Below are 6,762 nucleotides of genomic sequence, written 5' to 3'. Positions count from 1 at the left end.
CCACCTAGTTAACCCGTGTCCCTCCACCGTCCACGGAGGTTCTGCCGGTCCCGGCCCTCCTGCCGCAGCTGTGGTGGCAGCCCCAGGAGGAGCACTGGCGTCCATTTCCTTCGATTCTCGGGATTTGAAGATGGCTGCACAGTCAGCGCCAAAAGTTGTGCTAAAAAGCACCACCAAGATGTCTCTAAAGGAGCGCTTTACTAATATGCTGAAGAACAAACAACCGAGGTCAGTGAATATTCGGGCTTCGATGCAGCCACAACAGCAGCTAGCCAGTGCCAGAAACAGAAGATTGGCCCAGCAGATGGAGAATAGACCCTCTGTCCAGGCAGCGTTAAAACTTAAGCAGAGCTTGGGAACCAGCAGTTAGCGTAATGGCTATGTCACTGGACTCCCACGTAGTCAACCGCGGTTCGCGTCCCGGACCTGGTGGCTTAGAAGTCACACCGGGCGCGTGTGCATGCGTGCCCAATATCTCCAGAGGAGAATGGAGGAGAAGGGATTGCGGTGTGACCATCCCCCCTGCGGGGTGATTTCTCGCTTTCTGTCTCTATGTCTCTCTCTGTCTGTCTGGCGAGCGCACAAGCCCTATGGTGAAAACCTCTCCAAAAACAAAACAAAACAAAACAAAAAAAACAAAACTTAAGTAGAGCTTAAAGCAGCGCTTGGGTAAGAGTAACATCCAGGGACGGTTAGGCCGATACATAGGAGCCCTGGCCAGGGGAGCAATCGGAGGACGAGGCCTTCCCATAATCCCGAGAGGCTTACCCAGAGGAGGACTACGTGGGGGACATGCCACCAGAACCCTCCTTAGGGGCAGGATGTCACTCCAAGGTCAAAACCTGCTCCGAGGTGGATGAGCCGTAGCTCCCTGAATGGGCTTAAGAAGAGGTGGTGTTCGAGGTCGTGGAGGTCCTGGGAGAGGGGGGCCTAAGGCGTGGAGCTAAGGGTCGTGGCCGAATCGGTGGTAGAGGTCGGGGTGTGATAGGTCGGGGAAGAGGGGGCTTTGGAGGCAGAGGCAGAGGTGGTGGACGAGGAAGAGGTGCCCTGACTCGCCCTGTATTGACCAAGGAGCAGCTGGACAGCCAGTTGGATGCATACATGTCGAAAACGAAAGGACACCTGGAAGCTGAGTTGGATGCTACATGGCACAGACAGATCCCGAAACCAGCGACTGAAGCCTGCCCACCCTCCTGTGAGAGACTCCTGTTAAAAAGTCACCACATCTGTAAATAACCTGGAGATAATGGAGGAGAAGAAATCTGATTGATGCTGGAGGACCTATCACAATTGGCTGTGGACTTACTTGCCACCAGTTTGTGCATTTAGTATGTTCCTTTTACTTTTTGATACTGTGTTGTGTGAAACACTTTTTTGATTTGGTTGGTTATTTATTTATTTTTTTTCGCTCAGACTTCTCTTTGAATATGAATGTGTTGGCCTTCTGGCTAGAATACCCTCTCCCTACCTCTGCCACCCATCACCTATTAAATGCTCTGACATTCTAACATTTTTTTCTATTCCTCTCTGTGCCCCCATAAAAGGGTTCCAGCAAAAGCCAGTGTTCCTCACTAGTGCCTGGATTTCTGACAGTTCTATACCCTTTGTAATAGCCTCTTAAATGTCTGGACTCAAAATATCCTACTACATTGATAATCTAGGCTACTAAATTGAGAACATTAAAGTTGCTACAAGTCCATGAACAGCTTACATGTGTTAGCAACTCTGATCTGATTAAAGTTACATTTTTTTTTTTTTGGAGAGGTTTTTGCTATAGGTCACGTGTGCTCGCCAGACAGACAGAGAGAGACATAGAGACAGAAAGTGAGAAATCACCCCCCAGGGGGATGGCCACCCTGCAATCCCATCTCCTCCATTCTCCTCTTGGGATCTCAGGCACGCACGCACACGTGCCCGGCATGAATTTCAAGCCACCGGGTCCGGGATGCGAACCGCGGTCGACTATGTGGGACTCCAGCGACATAGCCATTACACTAACTGCTGGTTCCCTAAAGTTACAACATTTATATTGACACCACATAGGTGGTGACCAGCATGTTAGGTTGGATATGTATACTTTCTACTCGCCAATGAGCTTTATAAACTTTATGTAGGTTTTGTATTACATCGGGGTTACTGTTTGGCTTATACCTGTGGTATAGAGGAAGAAGCCATTTGGGTTCACAGATGCACACGAAGGGAGGATAGTGAGATTGATGGCAGACTGGCCACTGGGAGGAGTCAGGAGATACCCAATCTGACATGCCGTTATCCTTATGTTTATCCCAAACTAAATTTATATTTCTCTACACACTGGCTATGACTATGAACTGCTCCTACTGGACCATCCCCATGGCCTAGTGGTTAAGGAACCTGAATCCCAGATGGTCCATCATAGTTTGAGTTCCAGTCCAGAAACTTGAAAAACACACTGAGCACATGTGTGCACAAAACCCTGACAGGATAGAAAAATGGATGAGCAAGGGTTGCAGTGTGACCATGCCCCACTAGGGGGCGCTTTCTCCCCTCTCCCTTTTTCTCTCTGTTTCTCTCAGGTGAGTGTTCATACCCTTTGCAATTAAAAAAAGTACTTCTCTCTTTTCTAATTACATATGCATGTGAGGCTGAGTGTTCTTTATTAACGATAACAACAATGTTCTACCAAAACAATATATATCAGAAACAGATGATGAAAAGTCAGTTTTCTTCTTAAAAATGAGCCCTTAAAAATAATGGGCTCATTTTTCTTTTAAAAAGACTTTAAATATTTTATTAATGAAACTTTTCACTATTTGCAGTATGATAAATGGCAATAGATACAATCTTTTTTTTTTTTTTTTTTTTTGAGAGGTTTTTGCTATAGGGTGTGTGTGCTCTCCAGAAAGACAGAGAGAGACAGAGAGACAGCGTGAAATCAGCCCCTAAGGGGGATGGCCACATCACAATCCCTTCTCCTCCATTCTCCTCTCGGGATCCTGGGCACGCACACACACGCGCCCAGCGTGAGTTTAAGCCACTGGGTCCGAACTGCGGTCGACTACATGGGAGTTCACCAACATAGCCATTACGCTAACTGCTGGTCCCTAGATACAATCTTCATAAACAAAAGTCCTCAATAAATTTTAGGAGTATCATGTGTTTGAGAGAGCAGAAAGTTTGAGAACTGCTAAGCAAGTAAAATCATGAAAACATTGTGCAATCCAGCAGATCTGACAAAGAGATTTTGAAAAAATGTTACTCCCCGTGTTATATTTGACACATCTGTCATTTCAGGAAGGGTTAGAGATATCACAAGTCTAAAAACAGTTCCCGCTCTCTGCATGACTGGTCAGATTTCTCTTATGCTAGCCTGTAAATGTATTGCTTTAACATAAAAGAGATTTTGTTTCCAGGAAGCAATAAATGATGCGAAAGGGTAAAAGACAGTCTGGCCCTTTGCTACAGGAGAAAATTGTACCTCATTAAAATAAGAGAGGGAAAAGTGAATGGAAATTGACACGGGCAAGGGAGCATATACTAAGAAGCTTGGTAATTAACAAGATCATACAGCATGGAAAAACTAGAATTTCTAACTTGACTAAAAGAGACATTTGAAACGACAGGAGTTGTATGCCAGCAAAAATAAAATAAAAGGTTTAAGAAACATTCTTTATTCTTGTAGTTTTTATAAGGCATACAAAGTGAATAACCAGGGAAGAGTATTTTTTTACTCATAATTTTCGACTGCCACATCCAGATCAGTTTGATCACAGTCATAACCATGGTGGGGGGTGCGGGGAAGACAGCTCTTGAACTGACGATTCATAGCATGGATGGTTCACATACGGAGAGCTGGGAATTTATTTTATTATAATTTAATTTTTCCTATCTTCCCAGCATGAAAGAAGTGTGCTATTTTTCTGAGTAGATGATCATGTACCCGGGCTATGATTCTAGAGGTATGGGATTCTAATGCTAGTTAATTGAGCCGACGATTCCCTCAACGCTCAGACTGCATGGCCACACATGGGAGCTAAATGGTTCGTAACGTCAGACTGGCCCGAAAGGCCTGTCTCAGTCCTCATTGCTGCGCCTCGTTCTGCCAGTGAAAACGACTTGATGGTGATCCAGATGGATGATGGTGACGATGGCTGGAAGTCACCAATGTCGCTGGCCATTCGTTTTGCTACCCGCTCACTACGCCCTGTGGCAGCCCATCCACTGCCTCCTAAATTAGCAGGTTAGGAAAATAAAAACGCTCTTTCTTTGGATTAAGGGTCTCCACTCTCTCCAAGAGGCTGTAGATGAAAAATAACATGGTGCGATAGTGATCACATTGTAACAATTGCTACAGCACTCAGCTGAAGTTGATTTCAGGACATAAGTATAGAGGATCCTTGTGGTTTTTTTGGCAACTAGCTTTGAATGCTTCTTTTTCATAGAATACAGAGTTCCCTTTGAGGACTGTCTTCTCTCTCTGTCTTTGATCTGGTGGAACTGGGTGTAAGTCAGGCATCCTTACTTCAACTGATAGGAGGAGGGGCAGAGAACCTAAGCGAGGCCAACTGGTGCACATCCCATGAAATGTTAAATCTTGAGTGGAGTGAGAGACTGAGAATGGCTGGATTGATTTGTTCTGGCGCCATGGCCTGGGGAAGCTGTTCTTGCTATCACATCATTCCCGCTGTTCTTGCTTTAAGGTTCCTGAAGAGACCTGGGTTGCTGCCCATTTAGACCTGGCCTCTCCAGCCTGCTCATGGATTCCAGGCACTCCTGACTTCCTTTCAGATCATTCTCTCTTTGATTAAGTTAGCCAGAGCCTGAACATCCAGTTTTTAACTTGCAGTCAAAGAACCCCAAAGTAAATGAATGTCCATACATGTATTACTATATTTACACTTGCTAAAAGATGTTCTCTCTCTCTCTTATTTAAAGGTTCTTTCTTTCTTTTATGAAAAAGAGACCTAGAGACAGAGGAAGACAATCCGGGACTCCCATCTTGATCCCAGGTTTTCCAGTTAGCCAGGATTGTAGATGCTCACACCTAGCATGTACAGGTTGACTGGGGAACCCAACCCACGATCTTCCACATGGATTCAGCATCACTTGAGCAGCATGTGACCACCGCACCACCAAGTTAGTCCATTAAAAGGCATCCTAAATGCCTAAAGGTGTTCTAAATGCAAGAAAATCAACCTTAACTGTCTACAAGAAAATGGTAGCATTAATACCCCTAAGCTCCTTCAATTAAATCCTGCAGGCATCCGTAGACCGGAGGAATTAATTCTGGAATTGTATAGAATATTTACTCTGTGTCCCACATTGTACTAAGCTCTGTGCCACACACTGGAAATATGGAGAGTAAAATGGTAGCTTGTCTTCAAAAAACTTATAATCTAGCGGCCAGCAGGTGGCGTGGTGGTTAAGGGTGTTGGACTTCCACATGGCTGACTGTTCTTCGACTCCCAGACCTGACGGCTTGCTTTCTCACTTTCTCTCTCTCATCAAATTAACGTAAGTAAAGAAATAAATAAAATTAAATAAACTATTTTTTTTTAAAAAAACATATAATTTAGTAGAGTAGATAGGCATGCACATAACTAAAACTAACCAGCGAGATTAGTGCCGCCATATGGATATGAGCAAAGGACTACTGAAGCCCAGAAGCAGTGGCAGCTTCCTTCAGCCAAGTAGTTCAAGGAGTTAGTCCTTGAAAGACATAGATTTCTCCAGAAGGAGAGGAAGGGTATCTCAGGCAGAGGGACCACAGGGAGGTAGAAAACACAGATTCATGAAAGCCCATGTCTGCCTGGGCTTTCCATGAGAAGTTCCTGGTTGCTTAAAGCAGAATATGTAAGCGGGGGCCAGGGAGAGTGCTTGACTTTACACAGTTAGCTGGGGAGAACCCTGTATTAATCATGACTTTTTAAAAAATAATGCCAGTAGTAAGTTGCATGCAATAAATTTTCCTCTAATCCTCCATCCCATTAGGATCCTGGGCACATGCATGCACACACAACATGTTTTTGTGTATTTTTTTTGGAGAGTTTTTTTTTTTTTTTTTTTGGAAGTTTTTTTTTTTTTTTTTTTTTTGGCATAGGGCACCTGCACTCGCCAGACACACAGACAGAGACACAGAGAGACAGAAAGTGAGAAATCACCCCCTAGGGGGGATGGCCACACCACAATCCCTTCTCCTCCATTCTCCTCTCAGGATCCTGGGCACGCACACACGCACACGCGCCCGGTGTGAGTTTTAAGCCACCGGGTCCGGGATGCGAACCGTGGTCGACTACGTGGGAGTCCAGCGACATAACCATTACGCTAACTGCTGGTCCCAACACACACAACATGTTTATCAAGCCTCTGGGACTGGGACTCAAACCTGGTCGCACGAGGGATCCAGCTTTTTCTGCACAATGCTTAATAGCTGTCCTTATAAGGCCAGCCTCAATTATAGTATTTTAATTTTCTGTCTGAGAATGTTCTGAGATCTCTGAGGGGCCTTACAGACCTGGGAAGAGACTGTCCCTCCCAAGGCTGATTTATTTCTGGGGATGGCGGGCAGTTTGCCTGTAGACGGTCTTCCATGTGTAGACTGGTAGGTCCTCGGCCATCCCCCTGCCCACCTACCTCCTTACTTAACTCACATGCACGAAGTCAATATTGTCCCTGATCTAAATCAGCCCAGGATGAGGTACTTGACAACTAAGGACAGCCCCTGATCCCTAAAGCCTGCCACGATCATTCATTCAAACTCATTAGTCTTTTTTTTTTTTTTTT

General features: G+C 45.1%; 1 pseudogene; it reads left to right on the top strand.

Annotated features, from left to right (window-relative positions):
• The first annotated feature begins 6 nt into the window (after window positions 1–6).
• On the top strand, window positions 7–1,178 carry LOC102482567 (chromatin target of PRMT1 protein-like; annotated as a pseudogene).
• The last annotated feature ends 5,584 nt before the right edge of the window (window positions 1,179–6,762 follow it).

The sequence above is a fragment of the Tupaia chinensis genome, unplaced genomic scaffold (genome assembly GCF_000334495.1).
Source record: "Tupaia chinensis unplaced genomic scaffold, TupChi_1.0 Scaffold000046_3, whole genome shotgun sequence".
In the NCBI taxonomy this organism is placed as follows: Eukaryota; Metazoa; Chordata; class Mammalia; order Scandentia; family Tupaiidae; genus Tupaia; species Tupaia belangeri.
The sequence above is the reverse complement of the archived record's forward strand: the minus strand, read 5'-3'. Positions and strand labels throughout refer to the sequence as shown.